This window comes from Trachypithecus francoisi, unplaced genomic scaffold (genome assembly GCF_009764315.1).
Source record: "Trachypithecus francoisi isolate TF-2019V2 unplaced genomic scaffold, Tfra_2.0 Lachesis_group6, whole genome shotgun sequence".
In the NCBI taxonomy this organism is placed as follows: Eukaryota; Metazoa; Chordata; class Mammalia; order Primates; family Cercopithecidae; genus Trachypithecus; species Trachypithecus francoisi.
The window spans coordinates 36902756-36927070 of record NW_022681471.1 but is presented as its reverse complement, the minus strand read 5'-3'; the positions used below and the strand labels follow the sequence as shown (position 1 = coordinate 36927070).

At 39.5% G+C, this 24315-nt stretch overlaps 1 long non-coding RNA gene across 1 annotated transcript in view; it reads right to left on the bottom strand.

Moving 5' to 3' along the window:
* Positions 1-231: 231 nt before the first annotated feature.
* LOC117078490 overlaps positions 232-24315 on the bottom strand; it is a 100040-nt gene continuing 75956 nt past the window's right edge. Inside the window, exons 2-4 of the long non-coding RNA XR_004434997.1 lie at positions 5421-5494; positions 1902-1970; positions 232-442 (exon numbers count right to left, since the gene is read on the bottom strand). This is a non-coding gene — a long non-coding RNA (uncharacterized LOC117078490). The remainder of the gene's footprint in view (positions 443-1901; positions 1971-5420; positions 5495-24315) is intronic.

Here is a 24315-nt window from a genome sequence, read left to right as displayed (position 1 = left end):
CTTCAGCCTTCTGTCCTTCTGCCATGGATGACCTGCATCAGATGTTGGTGCCATGCTCTTGGACTTGTCGGCCTCCAGAACTATGAGAAATAGATGTCTTTTCTTCATAAATTTCTCTGAGTAACAGAAAATAGACTAAAACAATCACCTTTCTGAGTGCCCCCTCACTAACAAGAGATAATCATAGCAGAAGAAAAATGGATGCAAGGCAGATCTAGGCAAAGAGAGGGCCAAGTCTCCCTCAGCTTTTACCTGGCATAAATGTATCCAGATATTTTCACATGCTCCCAGTGGAGGATATAGAAAATAGCTGGATTTTTACAGCCAGCAGGCCTCCCATGGGGCCGCTGCCATGAGGAGCAAGTTGACGCTACTGCAAGGGCTGCAGGTCGACGATCTAACTCTGGGGCTGAATGGAGGATGTGGTTGAGATTCAGAGAGCCTGAAAGGCAGACAAGGGAAGAGGTGAGTCTAAGTCAGCAGAATGGTGAATAACTCTGAGCCTAGATGAGCTGAGAGCATAGACCTTGTATTTCACAACTCCTGGACTTCATCTCAAATGCCAGAATAGTTCCCAATGACTGGGGAGGGCATTGTTGAAATTACTGTAGTGGTCAATAAGGACCACACAAAGATGTCCATGTCAACTCATTGCCTCTTCTCTGTCTTAGAGAGGAAGGAGGTAGGTGTGTGAGATGGAATTCTAAAACACTGAGAAGTATCCAAAGGAGCTCAGTTAACCCAGGAAAGACTATTTTTAATGGAAAGAGATTGATTTTCCATCATAATTAGCATAGTAATAAGACATGTTGACTTAGTTCTCAATTGAGCACAATGGACCAAGGCCTGTACCTAACTGCTCACTCACAGTGCCCTGAAGAGTCTGGGGGACTATACCAGGCTCTTCGGAGCTCCATGTGAGCCACCAACGTTTATAACATTGGGGATTTAATCAAGATTCCATAATGAAGCTCAAAGCCAGGAAGATCTGAGACTGGATTACATAGTTTTTAAAAACAAACAAACAAACACCTTGTTTCTATTAAACAATGGAACAGATTTAGGAACCCAGTAAAAATGCCACATGCCTGAATACACTTAATAAATAAACATTTAGTTCCCTCTAATCCAGTAGTTCCAAATCTTGCATCCATGGATGAACTTTGGGTGGCACATGAGTGCTTAAAAGGTTGAGTGCCAAACTGAGACTATAACGTGTATGTGTGTGTTTGTAGATAGAGGTTTTGTAACTTTCATGAGTTTCCTAAAGAGGGAAAAAAATGGTTAACTACTCATAGAGAGGGCAGTGGAAGCCTGGGAAATGGGTAAGCCCAAAGAATGTGGGGACAGAAGAAGATCTCATGCAGAACACTAGGAAATCAACCAATTGTAAGATAAGTCAGATATTTTCACAAAATGATTCTCAATCAGTGTCACATAAATTGCAAATGGTGTGACTGAATTTCGTGATGGGAGGTCATTGTTGTAGACTACTGACCTGGGGCTTATGGATGCACTTTATGAGGTATGTATACTCTCTGAAATGGGAGGTGAAATTTCCTATGTATGTGCATAGGAGCATATTTCTGGGTAGGCAAGCTATAGTTTTCACAGAATCTTAAAGAAGGTCCTTGACCTCTAAAAGGTTATAAACCATTCACTTTAACTTCTGGCAGTGATGGTTTCTTCCTATATACAACTCTTATTTTTCCATCTTTATGTAATCTCCTTCTTTCACCTCCTCCTCCTTTCCTCCCCACCTTGTGTCTTTCTTTCTCCACCCACTCCCAACTTTCTCTCTTTTCCTTACAAAGCAATGTGGAAGACTAATGCAGTCCAATCTGAGTATGAAAAGCAAGAGGAGTGAGCTCAAAGGGGTGATTCCAAGGAGATTAACAAACCTTTTGAAGTGAGGTCTAGCAGGTCTGCTCAGCAATTGAGTCCTTAACTGGCCCTCAGGAAGAAGACAGCTTGGGGAAGAAGCCATGGAAAGGAAGGTTTAGACTGACTATATAATTAGTATCAAATTAATATACAAGATGAGGTGTCAGCTCTTTGAATGTATAAGATGCTATAAATGAGGAAAGCCATTGTCAGAAGGAACACTTAATGGGCTATTTATCATTGTAAAGAAGGCAGGAGGAACTTAGTGATGTAGAAGGGCCTAATCAAGGTCCTTCTTAAATGAGAATTCAGTTAACAAGATTTAGACAGCACCTGTCTTCATTAGCAATATAAATATTTCTTTAATACATTTTGGAATTAAATAAAGAATAAGATCAAGTTTCTTTACTGGCTGAATAAGTAGGGATTGATTCTTACCTAGTTGTGTGGATGGCCCTTAGTCTTCATCATTCCCAAGAACCATTCACGAAGCATGAGCTACCATATGATAATTTTCACTTTTCCAGGACTTCTATCTTTCATAAAAGAAGCTGTCCTTGGCATCAGTGAGAAGTCTCCAGGAACAGACTGGTTCACTGACAGAATCTCCTCAGAATAATCTGGTATCCAAATGATGTGTATTTAACACTATGCTAATTACTTTTCATTGATTTGATTCCCACAAAACATCTATGATGTAAGTATTATTACCATCTCTAATTGACTAGATGATGAAACAGTCTTAGTGATGACACATACATACAGCTGGTCATACACTTGTTTAAGAGGTAAAATTAATAATTGAAGTCAGGTCTGCCTGATACAAATTACAGGTTCTTCCTCCCAATCCACACAATCATTATGACAAAATAATGTGACTAAATTTAAGTATAGACATAACAATCTTTCAAAGGAGTCATCTTGTCTGACTCTATTATACTCTTATTGCTTCAAAAATTTTTAGAACTTCAAGAATGTCTTCATGGTCTAAGAATAATTGTTTTGAGTCTTCTTAATGGTGATAAATTTTATTTTTGGGGGAGATAAAAATATCTTTATTGAGACATAATTCACATACCATACAATGAACTCATTTAAAGTATACAATTCACTAGTTTCTTTACTATATTTTTAATATGGCAAAACATATACAACAAAATTTGTCATTTAACCATCAAGGTGTACAATTCAGTGGCATTAACTAGATGACTGTATCATTTTATTTTTTTACTGTTATAAGTAATGCTGCAAATATACATCTTTATATATACTTTGTGCAAATAATTCCATAAGATAGAAAGCTGTCATCTGTGATGGGCCAGTGATAAAGAGTGATAAAAATGGGTTGGTCTTTTCCTAGGATATCTCCATTACCACTAAACATGATTGTTTTTATTTCAATAGGTTTTTGAGGAACAAGTGGTTTTGGTTACATGAATAAGTTCCTTAGTGTTGAGTTCTGAGATTTTGGTGCACCCATCACCAGAGCAGTATACACTGTACCCAATGTGTAGTCCTTTATCCCTCACACCTCTTCTACCCTTTCCCACAAATCCCCAAAATCCATTGTATTATTCTTATGTCTTTGTGTGGCGGTGGTAAATTTTAATTCTTTGAGGGAATTTTTTTTTTTTTTTTTTTTTTTGAGACGGAGTCTCGCTCTGTCACCCAGGCTGGAGTGCTGTGGCCAGATCTCAGCTCACTGCAAGCTCCGCCTCCGGGTTCACGCCATTCTCCTGTCTCAGCCTTCCGGGTAGCTGGGAATACAGGCGCCGCCACGTCGCCCGGCTAGTTTTTTGTAGTTTTTAGTAGAGACGGGGTTTCACCGTGTTAGCCAGGATGGTCTCGATCTCCTGACCTCGTGATCCGCCCGTCTCGGCCTCCCAAAGTGCTGGGATTACAGGCTTGAGCCACCGCGCCCGGCTAGGGAATTTTTGGAAACTAGCAAAAAGTCATTCTATTGATTTAAATGTGATTAAGCTGGATAATAAAGTTTGGGCAGAATTAAGTTGTGTTTATAATGTAACATACTTATTTTCTTGCATAGTTCATATATCAGCTCAGCAGCTAAAGATTTCATGAACTAATGAGTAGATGGGTATCTTGCTCTGTTTGGGCTTTTATAGAGGAATACCATAGACTGGGCGGCTTAAAACAATCAAAATTTATTTCTTACAGTCCTAGATGATAAGTCCAAGATCAAGATCAAGGGAACAGCAGATTCAGTGTCTGATGAAGTCCTGCTTCCTAGTTCAGAGAGGGTGCCTTATTGTGTCTTCACATGGTGGGAGAGGCAAATGAGCTCTCTGGAGTCTCTTTTATAAGGGCATTAATCCCATTCATGAAAGCTCTGACCTCATGACCCAATGACCTACCAAAGACCACACTTCCTAATATCATCCCATTGGGGGTTAGGATCTCAACATATGAATTTTGGGGATCACCAACATTCAGTCTCTAGCAATGGTAAACAAATCTCCCAAAAGGATTACACTTTGACTTTGAAGGTTGATGCACGTTAGAAAATACAGGTTCAGATATATCTGTTTTGTTCAATTTTTTTTAGTTATTTAGTGACACAATGTATCTCCTAGCAAGAATATCAGTTGGATTGACTCTAAAGTAACACAGGTGGTCCTCTCTTTAGTAGGTTTCATTTTTGTATCTTATAACTCAGCCTCAGACTGGCATCCTTCCTAGAGATAAAACATCACAAACACAGACTAACCATCAACCAGAAAGATTCCTGACAGCAATGTGCACAGTGAATACTCAAGAATAAATACAATTTAGGAGGAGCTCTTCATCTTATGTGAAGAAAATAAACTCTGAATCTTTGCCCATTTTTATAACCTAATCTCTTTTTATAAAGTAAAACTTTTAGATGCATCTGTTGGGCAATAAATTTACTTTACCACTTTTCAACCACATGCTTGGCCCACAGATGTATAACTTCTTGCTAATTTTAGAATCATCTGATTTTTACAGGCATGAAGAATCTGTAATTAGGCTATACTTGATTTTTATACAACATTATGTACAGAATGAGACAAAATAAACTATTATAAAATAAACACATAATAGTTGGGTATAGTTTTATTGAAATAATCCAACTAAATCATACATTTGATTATAGCTAACGGCTTGCTTCTAGTCACAGCATGTACTTTTTCTCAATGTACAGCATACTCCTTTGCAAATACCAGACTCATATCCAACTATCTTTCGGACATTTCCACCTGGATGTCCACAGTGAAGACTTGTTTACAGCTGTGCAGGTGGTGTACTATATACCTCCCATAGGAAGGGGAGCCATTTACGTAGAATACCATATAAATACTGCCTCCAGGAGTTGTATAACACAACTCCCTTGTGTGCAGACAAAGCACATCCAAATTAAACTTTAAAAAGTCCTTCAACCAAAATGACCTTATCTTGCTGAGTTCTTTTTTGTTGACCTGATAGTGTTGCCCTTTTTCTGTCACCCAGCATTGGGCTCTACCTTCAATCAGTGACTAAGCCAAGTAGATTCTTACCTTCAAGATGCTTATCAGGTCCATCTTCTGTTTTCCTTTCCCAGTGGAAAAACTCCTGACTGTTCCCTCATGGTCTGGAATTACAGAATTGCAGATTTGAAAGCAAGCATGGATTTTACGGATTCAGGCCAAATCACTCATTTTATAAATGAGGTAATCAAAGTCAAGAAAAGTTAAATGGGCCAGGTGCAGTGGCTCAGGCCTGTAATCCCTGCACTTTGTGAGGCTGAGGCGGGCAGATCACTTGAGGTTAGGAGTTCGAGACCAGCCTGGGCAACATGGGGAAACCCCATCTCTACTAAAAAACACAAAAATTAGCTGGGCATGGTGGTGGGTGCCTATAATCCAAACTACTCAGGAGACTGAGGCAGGAGAGTTGCTTGAACCTGAGAGGCTGAGGTTGCTGTGCCCCGAGACGGCACCACTGCACTCCAGCCTGGGCAATAGAGTGAGACTCTGTCTCAAAAACAAACAAACAAAACAAGTTAAATGACTTGATGAAGGTGGCATATATAACAAGTTTAGTGATAGAAATGAGATCAGAACAGGAATCTCCTAGTCCTCCTGACCATCATTCTTTCACTATAAAGTGATTGTGTCTTTGTTCACCTGGCTCCATCATCTATCTCCTGTCTTTTTCTACTTTAATTCATCCTAAAACCTATGGCCAGATCAATCTACATAAAATATTACTTTCCTCATAAACCTTTTATCTCTCCACATTGATTGTAAAGTAAGCACGAATTCCCTATTCAATGACTCAGTATGGATGCAACCTACCTTTCTAGTCCAGTTTAAAAACAAAAAATGTATCAATATAATTTATTAACATTGATGAAGGAGGAAATTATATATTTCTTTCAAGACTATCAAAAATTTACTGATTTTCAGGCCGGGTGCGGTGGCTCAAGCCTGTAATCCCAGCACTTTGGGAGGCCGAGACGGGCAGATCACGAGGTCAGGAGATCGAGACCATCCTGGCTAATACGGTGAAACCCTGTTTCTACTTAAAAATACAAAAAACTAGCCGGGCGACGAGGCGGCGCCTGTAGTCCCAGCTACTCGGGAGGCTGAGGCAGGAGAATGGCGTAAAAAACCCGGGAGGCGGAGCTTGCAGTGAGCTGAGATCCGGCCACTGCACTCCAGCCTGGGTGGCAGAGCAAGACTCCGTCTCAAAAAAAAAAAAAAAAAAAAATTTACTGATTTTCAATATTATGTATAATCAAAAAGAAACCCAGTGCCAGGCACGGTGGCTCATGCCTGTAATCCCATGACTCAAGAGGCTGAGGCAGCAGGACTGCTTGAGCCCAGGAGTTGGAGGCTGCAATGAGCTGAGGTCGCACCACTGCACTCCAGTCTGGGTGACAGTGCAAGACCCAAATACAAGAAAAAGAAAAAGAAAAAGAAAGGAAGGAAGGAAGGAAGGAAGGGAGGGAGGGAGGGAGGGAGGGAGGGAGGGAGGGAGGGAAACCCAATTCGCCTCAGTTAGTTTCCCAAAGAAATGAAAGCTTATCTTCACGCGAAAACTTGTGAACTAATTTTTATAGCAGTTTTGTTCATAATAGCTCAAAACTAGAAACAATCCAGATGGCCTTTATCAGGTGAATGATTAAAATCTGGTACATCCATACCATGGGAGACACTCAACAATAAAAAGGAATGAATAATCAACTTGTAGAGCAGCCTGGATGAATCTCCAGGGAATTACTCTAAATGAAAAAAGTCAGTCCAGAAGATCACAGAGTATGATTCCATTTAAATAAGCACCGAGACAACAAAATTAGAAATTGAGAACAGATTAGTGGTTGCTAGGGTTTAGAGATGGGGTAGAGGAGTGGATGTGGCTATGAAGGAGTCCCATGAAGGGTACCCTAGAAACAGTTGTGTATCTAAACTGGTCATCTGAATCTACACATGTGATAAAACTACATAGGCCTACATACACATGCATACATGTGTGTGTCCATGAGAACACAGAAAACTGGTTAAATTCAAATAATCTCTGTAGATTGCACCAAAATCAGTTTCCTAGTTTGATAGTATCATGATACAGGATGTTACCATGAGGGAAACTGGATGAAGAGTACACAGGACCTCCCAGTACATTTTTTCCAACTTTCTATCAATATAAAATTATTCCAAAATAAAAAGTTTTAAATACATTAAAATATAAGAGATTTTAAGCAAAGAAATAAAAAATCCTGACTTCTTAATTTCCTTTGGTTTTAACCATGAAATGTTGTTTGATCCTGCCCAGTGTGAGACAATTTAAAAGTGAATGTGATTTAATGCCATCTCTCCAGTCAATGTGCAGTAGTTAGAGTTTTTTCAATGATGAGAAGACCAGAGATGAAAGGGGAGCTCAGTATGCAGGTGAAACAAAGCTGGTTAAACGAACCAGAAGTCCGTGGCGACCCCTGACAGGATGTTGCAGCAAATTTAAGATACTCAGAGTCTGTAAAAAGAAGCCATGAAGACTTGACGAGGTAACTGCAAATATTTAAGGCTTTATACAAAAGGTACTAATAATACTTCAATACTTGCATTTCATTAAGATTTTGCCTATGAAGTCAGCCTGACCAAGGTTTGAGTGCCAGCTTCCCATCATTCTTTGGATAATGTATTAAAATTTAACCCCTTTGAGGCTCCGTTCCCTCATGAGTAAAATAGGGCTAGTAGTAGTATTCACTTGTTTGGGGTGGCTGTGAGAATAAAAAGGAATAATGCATGTAAAATGTACAACGTATTTCCTGGAGCATAAGTGGACAATAAAGGATAGATATTAATTTTTCTGTATTTCCTAAAAAGGAAGGAAGGAAGGAGGAAACTTTTTAGCAAATGAGAAACAGAAAGATAATTCTTTAACTTGTTAAAGTTTGTATTTTTAAAAACTATAATAAATATTATAACAATGAATAAACTTCAGATTTATTCTCTTTGAGATCAGAAACAAGACCATAGTTCCCATCTATCACTGCTAACTTTTAACCTATTACTGTCAGTTATGGCCAATGATATAAAGAAAAAAATAATTAATAAAAAATGAAAGGGCCTCGTGCAGTGGCTCACACCTGTAATACCAGCTCTTTGAGAAGCTACGGTGAAGGATCGCTTGAGGCCAGGAGTTCCACACTAGCAACTCTGGGCAACATAGCAAGACCCTGTCTCTACACACAAAAAATTTTTAATTAGCTGTGTGTGGTGGCACATGCCTGTAGTCCCAGCTACTCAGAAGGCTGAGGTGGAAGGATCCCTGGAGCCCAGGAGTTTGAAAATGCAGTGAGCTGTGATTGCGCCACTGCACTCCAGCCTGGAAGACAGAGTGAGAAACTATCTCAAAAACAAAACAAGCAAAACAAACAAACAAACAAACAAAACCCTGCAATTACTTGCAATAAAAATATGATAATCTACCTAAAAACCATCAGCAACAGATTCAGCAGACGAACTGTGGTATTAGAATTAATATGAGAGTTCAAGTTGGTTGCCAGATAAAATATCAATCGCCAAAAATAACTTCCATTTCTTCACACCAGTAATAACGTGCTAGAAAAGACATGCAAATGTGAAACTGTCACAATAGCAAAAAGAAATTACAAATAATAGAAAGACAAAAGTAACAAATGCGTTTATGGAGAAAAATTCCAATAAAAGAATAAAATATTATTTAAATAAATGGAGAAATGGTCCATACTCTTGGATGGGACAACTTATTGCAAACATTCTCACCATTTAACCTGTTTAATGCAATACCAATCAAAATTCCAGTTGAATCGTTTGAGGAACTTGATAACTTTATTAAAAAAAAAAATATATATATATATTTTTTTTTGAGATGCAGTTTCACTCTTGTTGTCCAGGCTGGAGTGCAGTGGCACGACCTCGGCTCACTGCAACCTCCACCTCCCAGGTTCAAGTTATTCTCCTGCCTTAGCTTCCCAAGTGGCTGGGATTACAGGCATGTGCCACCATGCCTGGCTAACTTTTTGTATTTAGTAGAGATGGGGTTTCACCATGTTGGTCAGGCTGGTCTCGAATTCCTGACCTCAGGTGATCCACTTGTCTCAGCCTCCGAAAGCGCTGGGGTTACAGGTGTGAGCCACCGTGGCCGGCCTAAAATTTATATGGATGAATAAAGGTCTATGAATAGCTAAGTTAACCCTATAAAGGCAATGATGGAGTTACCTCAAGAATAATAGACTAGCCCTACATAGTGGCATGTGTCTGTCGTCCCAGATACTTGAGAGGCTGAGGTGGGAGGACTGCTTAACCCAGGAGTTCAAGTCCAGTTTGGGCAAAATAGAGAGACCCTGTCTCTAAATAATAATAATAAATAGAACAAATGGAACATAATAGCAAAACAAATCAATGGAAGAAAAAGATTGATAAACCAGCTTACTGTATGGAGAAAAATGTAATCAGGACCCTATGTAACTCCACATATAAAGATACTCTAGTTGGATTGAAGATGGAAATATGAACAGTAAAACTATAGTGCTAATAAAAGGAAATATAGGAAAATATTTTGTGACCTCCAAATCAGAGAGGACTTCTCAAAAAAGCTCGAGAAGCACAAATGCAAAAGAAAGCATTGATTATGTTGATAACTTTAAAACATCAAAGTTCTATTCAACTAAGAACATCACTGGCAAAATTATTACATGATAGAATTATAGAAGCTGACAAGAATTTTGAAATTTCAAAAAACTAACAAGGAGTTAATATCTAGAATATACAAGGGCATTTTGCAAATCAGAAAGATAAAGCTAGCACACCCAATGGAAAAATAGATAGAGAATATGAACAAGCAATTTAGAGAATAAACTCAAAAAGGTAGCAGAAATATGATGAGGTGTTCAAAATCACTGAAAATCAGATATATAAAATTAAAACTGCATAGGTATCATTTCACACTTATTAGACTGGCAAAATTCTAAAAGTTATAAAATGACAAATGTAGGCATGTGGTAATAGAACAAAAGTTCTGTTCCATTGGTAGGAGTGTAGACTGTTGCAGCCATTATAGACAGCAACTGATCTGTACACAGTCAATTACCAATATGGCCAACAGTTTCACTAAGGATAGAAAACAGAGTCTCACAAAGGCCAATGAGAAGACACAGACAAAGCATTCATGTCAGAATTGTTTATGGCAGCAGGAAGACAAAGGTAACCAGAAAGTTCCTCATTAGAAAAGTGGACAGGTAAAATATGGTATACACAAATGTTTCATGAAGTTCTAATGCAGCAGTTAGAAGCAATGCATTAGATTCACTTACCACACCTTAAATAGATCTTTAAAACATACTGCTGAGCAGAAAAGCAGGGCACAAAATGAGATACAATGTGTAACAGAATACCTTTTTCCTAAATTAAAACCCATGTGTATAAAAATCTCTGCATATTTGGAAGCGACGCAAACAAAAATACATATCAAACACATATTCAATGTTAAATGAAATGTCATTTAAACATTTATGGTTGAAGAGAAAAATGGGATTAGGTTGTGAAGATTAAAATTAATTAATTAATTACTAAACCAAACTGATAAGAAGAAACAGAAAACCTAAATAAACTGGTAATCATTAAACTGAGTATGTGAGCAAGTCTTCTCCCTTACCATACTCAAAACAGATATCAGGGCCTTAAAGATATACAAGCAAGTTTTACTAAAACCATCAGGCAGAGATAGTTGGTATTCATAGAAACTGATTTCGAAACTAGAAAGAGAGGGGATACCCGGCTCATGCCCTGAGGCCTATATATGACTTTGATACCTAATCCAGATGATTTCAGTATAGAAATATATACAGTATAAGATCAAATTCTCACATGCACATGAGTGCAAAGTATCCTAAACAGAACACAAGAATATCAACCAGGTGTGGTGGCTCACACCTGTAATCCTACCACTGTGGGAGACGGAGGTAGGCAGATCACTTGAGCCTAGGAGTTCAAGACAAGCCTGAGCAACACAGTGAAACCTTATCCCCACAAAAAAATACGAAAATTAACCAGGCATGGTGACACACACCTGTAGTCCCAGCTACTCGGGAGGCTGAGGTGGGAGGATCACCTGAGCCCGGAAGTTCAGGCTGCAGTGAGCCTTGATTGATCCGCTGCACTCCAGCCTGGGAGACAGAGTGAGTTCCTGTCTCAAAAAAAAAAAAAAAAAAAAAAGAATACAAGAATATGAAGTTGAACAGTGTATAAAAACCTGATATAATTCAACATGGTAGCATTTTCCACAAGAATGAAAGAATGGGTCAGAATTGGGAAATCTAATTATATAAATTACTATATTAACAGATTAAAGGAAAACTACGTATCATTATTTACACAAGCTTCTATGGATCGGGTATGGTTTGTTTGTCCCCACCAAAAGTCATACTGAAATTTTATCCCAAATGTGGCAGTGTTGGTAGGTGGGGCTTAGTGGGAAGCGGTTGGTTCACGAGGGCAGAGCCATTATGAATGGCTTGGTGCCCTTCTAGAAGTAATGGATGAGTTATTGCTCTCACAAGACTAGATTAATTATCCAGGAATGGATTAGTTCCAAGGAGAGTGGGTTGTTATAAAGCCAGGATGCCCATTGGTTTTGTCTCTTTGCATGTGTCCACTTCCCCTTGACCTTCTCTGCTATGTTATGATGCAACATGTGGCCTTGGCCAGAAGTGAAGGCCGTGTCCTCAAATTTCCTGGAATGCAGAACAATGAGTTAAATAAAATTCTTTTCTTTATAAATTACCTAGTCTCAGACCCAGCAATCCCATGAGAAATAAAAACATATGCCTCACAAAAACTTATATGCAAAATTTCATAGCAACTTTATGCATAATTTAAAACACCCCTTCAACTGGTAAATTAACAAATACATGGTAGTACATCCACACAATAGAATTCCACTCAGCAACAAAGAAGAGCAATCTACTGAAATACATAACAACATGGAGGAATCTTAAACACATTATGCTAAGTGAAAGAAACCAGATACCCAAAATCTACATGTTGTGTAATCCATTTATATGACATTTTGGATAAGACAAAACTATTGGGATGGAGAAGAAATCAGCAGTTTCCAGGAATTGTGCGAAAAGAAAGGGGTTTGACTACAAAGGGATATTATTTCATATGTCTTGTCTGTGGTGATAATTACACAACCCTATGCATTGGTCAAATACTCATAGCATGTACCGAAAAATAGTGAATTTTACTCTATATAAATTTTAAAAATAATAATTTTAATATGGATAATGAGCAATTCACAAAAGAAGAAATCCAAATGGCCAATAAACCCCTTTCATGGGGGGTATTCTAATAAACCCCATGAAAGGGGTTTATTGGCCATTTACTTAACTCCATTAGCATCACTAACATCAGGAAATGCAAATTTAAAACTGCAAAATACTCACAAGACTGGAAACTTAAGAAGTTGGTTAAAGATTTTGAGGAAAGTGAGTTCTTATAAACTGCTGGTGGAAATGGAAATTGACACATTCTAGTGAGCAATTTGGTAATATTTTGTAAAGTTGAAGATGCATGTAATCTATATCTACAATTCTGCTTCTTTGTTTGCACCTGGAAGTAATCTAGCACATGTGCACAAGAAGACATGCAGCAGAATGCTAAGTGCAGCATTATTTATAATATCAAACATTGGAAGTAATATATATGTCAGTCAAAGGGAGAATGTATAAATAAACTAGTGACATTTTGATGCAATGAAATGATGTTCAGCATTTGAAATGCACGAACAGAGGCCAAGTGTATCAAATAAATAAATATCAGTAACTAAATGTTGAGTGAATGAAACAAGCTGCAGAGTAACACATATGGTATGATATTCACATCAAGTTTGAAGACAAGTAAAAGAATACTACATATTGTATATTGATAAATATGTACTTAGCAGTAGTTTAAAAACTTGTAGTGGAATGATAAACACTAAATTAGAATAATGATTACCTCTGAGGAGGACTGGAAGGAATGAGATCTGGGAGAGCCACAAAGAGGTCTCTAACTCTATATGTAATGTTTATTTTCTTCAAAATAAAAATGCAAAGAAAATTCGGCAAAATGCTGAGAATTTGTTTTCTTATTTTCTGTATATTTTGCAAAAAAAAAAGAAGAAATAATAGAAAATTATTCATGTAAAGATGTCCATTGAAAATCATCTCATAGCAGCAGTGGTTCATGTGCTGCTCTTTGAGAAACAATACTTGTATTAGTCTGTTTTCACACCAGTATAAAGAACTTCCCTGAGACTGGGTAATTATAAAGAAAAGAGGTTTGGGCCGGGCGCGGTGGCTCAAGCCTGTAATCCCAGCACTTTGGGAGGCCGAGACGGGAGTATCATGAGGTCAGGAGATCGAGACCATCCTGGCTAACAAGGTGAAACCCCATCTCTACTAAAAATACAAAAAATTAGCCGGGCGGGTGGCAGGCGCCTGTAGTCCCAGCTACTCGGGAGGCTGAGGCAGGAGAATGGCGTGAACCCGGGAGGCGGAGCTTGCAGTGAGCCAAGATGGCGCTACTGCAGTCCAGCCTGGGCCACAGAGCCAGACTCGGTCTCAAAAAAAAAAAAAAAAAAGAAAAGAGGTTAATTGACTTACAGTTCCGCATGGCTGGGGAGGCCTCAGGAAACTTACAATCAAGGTGGAAGGGGAAGCAGGCATGTCTTTCTTGTTGGCAGGTGAGACAGAAAGAGAGAGAGAGAGTGCCAGTGCATGAAGGGGGAAGAGCCCCACACTTATCAAACAACCAGATCTCTTGAGAATTCACTCACTATCACGAGAACACATGGGAGAAACCACCCCCATGATCCAATACCTCCCTTTCTTGACACGGGGGATTACAATTTGAGATGAGATTTGGGTGGGGATACAGAGCCAAGCCCTATGCTCTAGTGGCTTAGAACATAGACTACAGAAGTCAGGTTCAAATCTTGCCTCTACCATATACTGGCTGTGTGGCATTAAGAAAGTTATTTAATCTCTTTAAACAGCAGTTTCCTCTTTGGGAAGTTGGAGTAGTATCTGCTTCATAATGTAGTTGTGATAATTAAATACTGATTTAGGGGATAGTCTGGAAAGATAATGACTTCAAAACAGTACATCTTCTGGCCCATGGAAATTACTAAAAAATGAGAGTTGTTATTGAATAATTTATTACCAGTGGGTTAAAGTCAAGAAAGACATTCTGGAAGAAGTGACACTGTTTTGCTTCTCAAAGGACTTTGAAAAATTAACCAGCTATACAAGGGAATCATTGGGTGTTTTATACAAAAGGGACAGAACTGCATATGGTCAGAAGCATGAAAGAATATGATCAAACTTGGGGAGTATCCATGAACAAAGCCAAACATCTAATTTTTGTAGTCCTAGTCTCTGACACATATTTCACCTCCAACCTTGGGTGTATCCTTTACAAAGCAAAGCATAAGTCAAAACACACTTTGGAGATGATGAATAGTTTTGACATGAGTGGGAAGAATGATGACCTGTGGGAAGCAATAATTTATCTGGACTTGAACAAATTGTGTAGTCATATGACAGAAACAGAACTGGAAGGAAACATGGTGAACATATCTAAGGATTATCCTTCTTTTCCCTATTTTTATTTCTCTGTTTTCTATAGTATCTTCATTTTCCAGATGCACTCTGGAAAATGAGTCTGTTGAAATAACACTACTCAAATTATAAATCTTTAGACAAGATTGATATAAATGATGAAATTAGCTTTTTGTTGGGGTTCAATGGCTGAACAATGGACCGGATCACTGCCTGACTGGTTGAATTACATTAGTAACCAGACTGGGAACTTGTAGGTCTGGCTATTATTGTGTTGTCCTAAGAAACGAAACAATCAGAATGATTCTAATTCAGTAAAGCTTGCATTTTATGACAGTCAAAATTTAAAATTGAATAGAAAATGATCATTGTGGTTGTGCCACACAGTTATAACCTAACTGTAACATTATTTTTCTTAGAAATAAAAAAAAAAAAGTAGACTTGAATGGGGAAAATAACAAAATGGCCAAAGGGCCTGTAGAATAAATATGAATTCTGTTACCACGCCACTGTAACAATATACCCAAGTTGTCTTGCTAATCATATCGTCTTAGCAACTGTATACAAGATAGGTATGATCAGGTAGCTTGAGTCAAATCTCTTCTTAATACCGATGTCCTCAGGGAGAAACGGAGAACCAAAACTCTAGTAGCAATTGCACATTCAGTGCTATGAAAGGAACTGATACTGGAGCCAAGGCAACAATTTTCCTCTTTGTCCAAACGTCTGAAAATGATAATTTTTCAAAGATGTCTAAAATCAATGTGGAGCAAGAAGGAAATGGTCTTGCAAAAGCCAATGCAGTCAAGAGCTTAGAACAGTTGTGCAGCTTAGTTTGGCAACTCAAGCACGCAAGCCTCCCAAATAACACAGGGTGCAGTTTCATAGCGTGGGTCGCCTTGTTTCTCGAATTCTGCCGTAAATTCATCTAATAAGTATATTTGTTTGACAACTCATAAAAATATGAATAAAGCTGTTCTTTCAGAAAACAAAAAATGAAGACTGCTGATTTTCAATGGGTGAAAAGTTTCCCAAAAATACATTTTTTTAAAAAAGGTTACGGCCAGGTGAGATGGCTCAAGACTGTAATCCTAGCAATTTGGGAGACTGAGGCAGAAGGATTGCTTGAAGCCAGGACCTCGAGACCAGACTGGGCAACAAACGGAGAGTTTGTATCTGAAAAAAAATAAACCAACTTAGCCAGAGGTGGTGGTACACGCCTGTTGCCCCTGCTACTCAGGAGGCTAAGGTAGAAGGATTCCTTGAGCCCAGGAGTTTGAGGTCTGCAGTGAGCCACGATCCCATCACTCCAGCCTGGGCGATAGGGTAAGACCTAGTCTCAGGAAAAAAAAAGACTAGGAAGTAAATTTTTATCAAAATACATTATGGATTTTTAGTTTTTTAACTTTGCAAATTAACTTTTATTTCATTCAAGCCTTAAAACATGCCTCCCTCAACTAGGTGCAGTGGCTCACGCCTGTATTCCCAGCACTTTGGGAGGCAAAGGCCAGTGGATCACGAGGTCAGGAGTTCGAGACCAGCCTGGCCAATATAGTGAAACCCTGTCTCTACTAAAAATACAAAATTACAAAATTAGCCAGGCATGGTGGCACATGCCTGTAATCCCAGCTACTCAGGAGGCTGAGGTAGGAGAATAGCTTGAATCCGGGAGGTGGAGGTTGCGGTAAGCCGAGGTTGTGCCATTGCACTCCAGCCTGGGCAACAAGAGCAAAACTCCATCTCAAGAAAAACAAATAAATAAAATAAAAACCTCCTTTTTGCCTCCCATTTTAGATGAAAAAGACCTTGACTGGCCAAGGTCACATACAAGGGGGTCCCGAGCCCATAGCCAAGGCCTGGGGTCCACAGTGAGACCCTGACCACCACTGCCACACTGGGTGGGACAGGCTGCTCTCCTGCGGGACTGCACATACCAGACAGCTACTGTCATGTCCTCCAGGTCCAAGGGACTGAACTGAGCACTTAACACAAAAGGTGAATGTTGTAAAGGGACAAATCATGCCTGGAAGTTCTCAAAAGCCTCGAGATGCAACAGCAGACAACAGTCGGAAGTTGTCGGGGCTCTTGCCTGAAAGTGGCTGCCACAGGTTCTCAGAGGAAGGGAAGAAGTCCCAGCCCTCCTGCAGGTTCAGGACTCAGGTTATCCTCAAACTCATCCCCCTGGTCGACCTTCTGGCCCCCTGCATATGTGAAGCCCAGCTTCACACAGATGACAAAGGGCAGTGGGTAGATCAGAACCCTGGGCCTTTACTGAGAGTCCCCTAGCAGTAGAAGCCCATGATCTTGTTCTCATCAATGTCACAAATCAGACCAACCTTATGCTGCAATCCAGCCTGCACCCCTGCATGCCCCCAGTTCCAGATGGTGAAGATCACCCAGTGCGTGAGGACGAGAAAGTGGGCACGGCAGGGCCAGATGGTGGCCTCCAAGACAGAGTGTATGGTCGTGTGCTGGTGGTAGCAGTAGAAGAGGAGGCTCTGCTCCACGTCGACAACCCCACCAACCTTTCTGAAGTGGTCAAAGAAAAATAGCAGGTCTTCTGGCAGCCCTGCAAGAGGGAAAGAGAAGCATCCACCCTTGCTGGTGGTTTGCTCTAAGTTGTTCATTTTTCATCCTATGATTGAATCTAAAGACAGTTTCAGTGTTAACTAGAACCCCAGCCCCTCAGATGATTTCCAAGAGAACAGGTACATATGTAACATGTACTTCCTTGCCCATATCTTTAATGACTCCCCCTGCACTTTGCAAATATATTTCTTAATTTTCGTGCCTGATTCCGAGGTGGCCAGAGAAGAAAACAGAAATTGAAATGGGTAATAGACTTCCACTCATACATTGTTGGCTAGCATAAGAGGGAAAGTGGAGAGCCTCTTTTAGATTTCTATGGGAGGTTAGAAGCAGATAGAGAAATCCTTGAGGCATAGACATTGGGAAGTAGAATGTGGGAAAGAATTTGAGAAGGACAATCTTCATATTTTTAATTAAACGATAAAAATCAGAAGAACAAATGCAGCTGCCAAAAAGAGAATGTGCACTCTTAGGAGTAGAGGCTGCTTGTTTTTACGTTGTTGCCTTACCAAAAGGCAAAAACAAAAAAAGAGAGAAAAAGCTGATTTGACAGAAATTCTTTTTTTTTTTTTTTTGAGATGGAGTCTTGCACTGTCGCCCCGGGCTGGAGTGTAATGGTGTGATCTCGGCTCACTGCAACCTCTGCCTCCCAGGTTCAAGCGATTCTCCTGCCTCAGCCTCCCGAGTAGCAGGGATTACAGGCGCCCACCACCACGTCTGGCTAATTTTTTGTATTTTTAGTAGAGACAAGGTTTCACTATGTTTCCAAGGCTGGTCTCAAACTCCTGACCTTGTGATCCGCCTGCCTCAGCCTCCCAAAGAGCTGGGACTACAGGCGTGAGGCACCGCCCCTGGTCGACAGAGATTCTAAAAGTTCAGTGTCTATAGTGGAAATATGTTTTTTTCCAGAGTCATCCCAGCAGTAGCTTTCATGCATAAAATGCTGTCTTGTATTCTTCAGCAGTTCAAGCATACTTAAATCACAGGAGTAGAAAAAAGTTCATTTTGGGACAATGGTCCCATTCCGCTGGTGATAAGTCTAGTCCATGCCACGCACATTCAGACTGCAGTTGTTTCTAAGGGCGTAATCCTGGGCCTTCTGGTAGAAAGAGAACAGGGACACGTGCATTGTGCTCCAAAATGTCATCTATCACTGTAAATATCTCTCAGGAAAGAAGGCAAGCCTGTGAAAGACTGTAACAGCTTGCAGAACTGCAATAGGAGGTTTTTTGGCAATCAAGAAAAATACTCATGTGACATCCAAGACCACCAAGTGAAAGGACCTGATTATTGCTTCCTACAAACTTGTCTTTAGTGTTCAAGCTGGAGTTGTCTTTTTCAATGCAATCCATCTTTTGATCTGCTACGACACTTCCTGCTCTGCTAGGGTCTCTGATCCCTTTTCTCACTGATATTATGTGCCATATGAAAGCAATTATTCAACAGCACATTTCTGAAGTTGAGGAAGGCACATCTCATACTTCACGATATCTTGTAAAGGCTCCACTCTACCCAAAATGAGCAAAAAATCACTGTCTCAAAACCAGAAGTCTGGAGCCTTAAAGACCATGACCCTTTATTGGACTAACTTGAATTTTTGTTTACTTTGGTATATTTAGATGTAATTGTTTTAAAAGCCATAGGCTGGGAGCAGTGGCTCACACCTGTAATCCCAGCACTTTGGGAGGCTGAGGCAGGAGGATTGCTTGTGCCCAGGAGTTTGAGACCAGCCAGGGCAACATAAAGAGTCCCCCATCTCTACAAAAAAGAAAATGAAAAATTAGCTGGACATGATGGCGCACACCCATAGTCTCAGCTACTTGGGAGCCTGAGGTGGGAGGACCGCTTGAGCCCAGGAGGCTGTGACTGCAGTGAGCTGTGATTGCACCACTACACTTCAGCCTGGGCAACAGAGTAAGACTTTGTCTCAACAAAACAAAACAAACAAAACAAAAACAAAAATGAAAACAAAAAAAGCAATATATTCTTATCATAAAAAGAATTTAAATAATAACAAATGTATCATTAAAAAAGTAATCAGGTATGCTTCCCTCAACACTGCTACCCCAAGAAAACCTGATAGATTGATACATAGTCTTACAAACTCCTTTCAATTCTTATAAGGATATCTATGCCTTGTCCAAATCTCTCTATATTTTAAGAGAATAAATGGGATCAGAGTGTTTTGTAATTTGCTTTTTTTATGTCGTATAAGTAGAATGCTTACGACATTAGTACATAAAGAAGTATTTCATTTTTAAACTTATGTGTGTACATTTTAGTTTAAAATTGCTGTTTCTCAGATTATAAAAATAGTATATTTTCACTCTAGAACATTGGAAGCATACAGACAATCACAAATAAGAAAATTAAAAACAATGCCACTAAAATATAAACACTGGTAATGTTTTGGCATATAGTCACTTAGTCTTTTATCTGGGCAAGAGAATAGAGGTATGGCTGCTTGTGTTTTGCTTCTTTTTGTTACTACATTGAGATACACCAGTCTAATGTGCATTTTTCCCTTTTACTTTACTAAAGGAATTCAGTTTTCTGCAGTATAGCAACAGTCCCAGCAAAAACCAATGTTTCCAGTTAGTTAAAGATTCTGGATGAATGAGATGGAGGGGAAAGTTTATTGGGGATTTCAGGCAACATCTTGCTTTCCTTATTATTTCCTTTTTCTTTTCCTGGGAGCATGCATGTGAGGCTGGATGTGGAACAGCCACCTTGTGACCATGAGATGACAAGCATGAGGACAAAATCACGGGCTAAGAGTGGTAGAATGGAAAGATAGAAGGAGCCTGGGACATGGATGACGACGGGAAAACATTGCAGAAGCTCAGGATGTTCTACCTTCATATTTTTGGTAATATGAGGAAAATAAAATCCTATTTGAAAAACCTACTATAGTCAGAGTTCTAGTATATGCAAATAAACATAATCCCTGATATTCTGTATATGCACACTTTTAAAATCCTACTTTATTCTTTTGACACTACATTTTGAACACTTCCTGAGGACATTAAATATTTCTTAAAAGGATAACTTTTAATCGCTGCATAATATGTATTCTGTTGTGGTCCAAACAACTGCTTTGTAGTCAGTATTAATAATAATTAGAAAACAGGAGGTCGGCCAGGTGCGGTAGCTCACACCTATAATCCTAGCATTTTGGGAGACCAAGGCTGGTAGATACCCTGAGGTCAGGAGTTTCAGATCAGCCTGACCAACATGGCAAAAACCCATCTCTATGAAAAATACAAAAATTAGCCAGTATCGTGGCAGATGCCTGCAATCCCAGCTACTCAGGAGGCTGAGGCAGGAGAATTACTTGCACCCAGGAGGTGAAGGTCGCAGTGAGCCGAGATCACGCCACTGCACTCAAGCCCGGGCAACAAAGCGAGACTCCATCAAGAAAGAACACCATGGAATACTATGCAGCCATAAAAAAGGATGAGTTTGCGTCCTTTGTAGGGACATGGATGCAGCTGGAAAACATCATTCTTAGCAACTATCACAAGAAGAGAAAACCAAACACCGCATGTTCTCACTCATAGGTGGGAACTGAACAATGAGATCACTTGGACTCGGGAAGGGGAACATCACACACTGGGGCCTATCATGGGGAGGGGGGAGGAGGGAGGGATTGCACTGGGGAGTTATACATGATATAAACGTCATGCACATGTACCCTAGAACTTAAAGTATAATAAAAAAAAAAAAAAAAAAGAAGGAAAGAAAAAAAAAAAAAAAAAAAAAAAAAAAAAAAAGAAAAGAAAAGAAAGAGGCCGGGCGCGGTGGCTCAAGCCTGTAATCCCAGCACTTTGGGAGGCCGAGACGGGCGGATCACGAGGTCAGGAGATGGAGACCATCCTGGCTAACACGGGGAAACCCCGTCTCTACTTAAAAAAAAAAAAAAAAAAAACTAGCCGGGCGAGGTGGCGGGTGCCTGCAGTCCCAGCTACTCGGAGCTGAGGCAGGAGAATGGCATGAACCCGGAGGCGGAGCTTGCAGTGAGCTGAGATCCGGCCACTGCACTCCAGTCTGGGCGACAGAGGGAGACTCCGTCTCAAAAAAAAAAAAAAAAAAAGGAAAGAAAAGAAAGAAAGGAAGGAAGGAAAGAAAGAAGGAAAGAAAGAAGAAAGAAAGGAGAGAAAACAGGAGCTTAAGTTCAGCCTAGGCAACACAGCGAGACCCTGTCTCTACAAAATAATGATAAAATCAGTATTTTTTTGTTTTTGAGATGGAGTTTTTTTGCTCTTGTTGCCCAGGCTGGAGTGCGCGATCGTGGCTCACTGCAACCTCCACCTCCCGGGTTCAAGTATCCGCCACCACACCGGGCTAATTTTTTGTATTTTTAGTAGAGACGGGGTTTTGCCATGTTGGCCAGGTTGGTCTCGAACTCCTGACCTCAGGTGATCTACCTGCCTCGGCCTCCCAAATTGCTGGGATTACAGGCATGAGCCACCACCCCTGGCAAAATTAGTATTCTTTTAAAAAGATAGAAAAGTTGAAACTTTCACATGAGCAGCCCTTTCTTCAGCACTGTGGCCCCACTTCTCATTCTGGAGTTTTAAGGACTGGGTTTTACAGGCTTATACTGATTTTTGTGATAGTCACCATAGCACTATTATTTCTGTACTCTAAATCAAAGTTCGTCAAGCACTGAGAAAACTCCACAGATGAGCAATTAACTGGTTCTAATGGATAAGGTGACAAGCTAATATTTTAAGGTTTTAACTATTTTTTTCTTCATATAGTCTGCCCTTTTCTTTCCTTCCATCTAAGTAGGTAGCTGGCTCTGTTCTCACTGTCTTGGGGAAAAGAGTTAAGGTGACACAGCAAAAGCCGTAAGTGTCTTGCAAGTCCAGGGATTCAAGAGGTCTAATCCCACAAAGGAAGAAATTCCACAGGCACCGAGGACGTTTGAAATACAGAAAGAGAGAAGGCTTTTCCTCAGACTAGAAATGGATTATTCCAGGCTGGGCAAGAGGAGTGCAGAGAATCAAGTAACTTGCATTTATCGGCTGTTCTAGCGGGGAAGCATCAGGATGCTAGAAAACAATGGCTGTTAGGTGCTTCTTGATAGGCAAGTCTGTATGCAGAGTTGGCAAAGATTCCTCAACTCCAAGAGCACTAGGAAAGCAGACAAGGACCTCTGACTTGAAGGGACCCAAGGGCCAGGAGACTGGACATCTCAGCAGTTATCTATTTACACCTCTGATTAACAACTATATGCCTGTCTCTTCATTACTGTGATTCACCCCATATCCCCTAGCACCCTGGTACCATATAAGAACTCAAATGCATGACATTGCTATGGTAAGAAGCCCACCATTCAGGCTCAAACTCTGAAATATAGATGTTAGAGAAATAGTTATATTTTTGCATAACAATAATTGAAGCCTCAGAATCATACATGCTACAACGTTAAGGATGAGCTCTTCTAACCCCACTTTTTATCATGCAATTATTCACTATGATGTTTTCTGCTCTGGCCAAGAAAAAAAAAAAGCCATTCTGATAAAAGGAAATTTATCTCACACTTATAAAAAGCACACACTTGAATAGCTTTATCTTAAGATTTTGGCATTAGCTTCTACCCCAATTCATATCCACATTCAGGGCTACACAGAACTACACCCCAACAAAAGTCAATTTCCAGATGTTTAACTTATCAGCCAGCTCTACCACAGTTTAAAATTATGATGCCAGGAATTCTGATTATTTCAAATTTGAAAAGAATATTACCAAGCCACACCTTTCAAAAAATTTTATTAGCATATGACTCTGCTGAACAAGGAAGATGGGAAATGTAGTTGCATTCACAAAGAATGTGTGGAGACTGCCAAGAAAGCAAATAATTTTTGGAAGTCACCCTTATTTGGAAATATTCTAGTTATAGAGCTGCAGTTTTTTTAAACAAAAGCATTCACCATATCCCCTTTTGAAAACACGTCTTTCCGAAATATAGGAAAAGAATCAAATACTATGCTATTCAGTTTCTTCTGTGATTTACTTGAAAACAACTAAGGTTAAAAAAAAAAAAAAAAAAAAAAAAAAACAAAGCCTGCCAAGAACTGCAAGTAGCTTCCTGTAGGCCTGTGATGTAGTGGAAAAAGCAAAGTCTCTGCAGTCAGACAGACCTGTTTTTGAAGCCTGACTGCACTCAACTAGTTGGGTGACCTTGGGCAAGCAACTTTATCTTCTCTATGATTCATCTGTAAAAATAATTAAATTATATTAAATGAGAAAACATATGTGAAAGTGCTTATTGAAGGATATTCTCTCTGTAAGCCTTAAGGAAAAGCATAATAGTTATACATGGTTTTCTGATATACGGTTAAAAAGCAAGTGCATGTCTCAGTAAATGCCCAAAACTATTTAGACAAGTTCTAAAAGGAATTGAGCAGCAAAATGACATAAAGTGTTACTTGGCCACATGCAAAATTAGAAACTGGAGTGAGATACATTGAAATAAATCCTATTTATTTTATTTCAAATGACTCCTATAAAGATCCTTTTTAAAGTCACTAGCTGCCTTATGAAATTTGCTATATGCAAGACTTCTAGAAATTCTAATGTTCTAGAATTCTAATGCCAGATCTTGCTATTTCTAAGGGAATTATGAGAATAAGATCAATGAAAAATGCATATCAGCAGTGTCTCCTTTTTCAGTCAGAGTAAAATATTAGCTCAAGTCCAAAGGCTGCAGATGAGGTGACTTTTAGTAG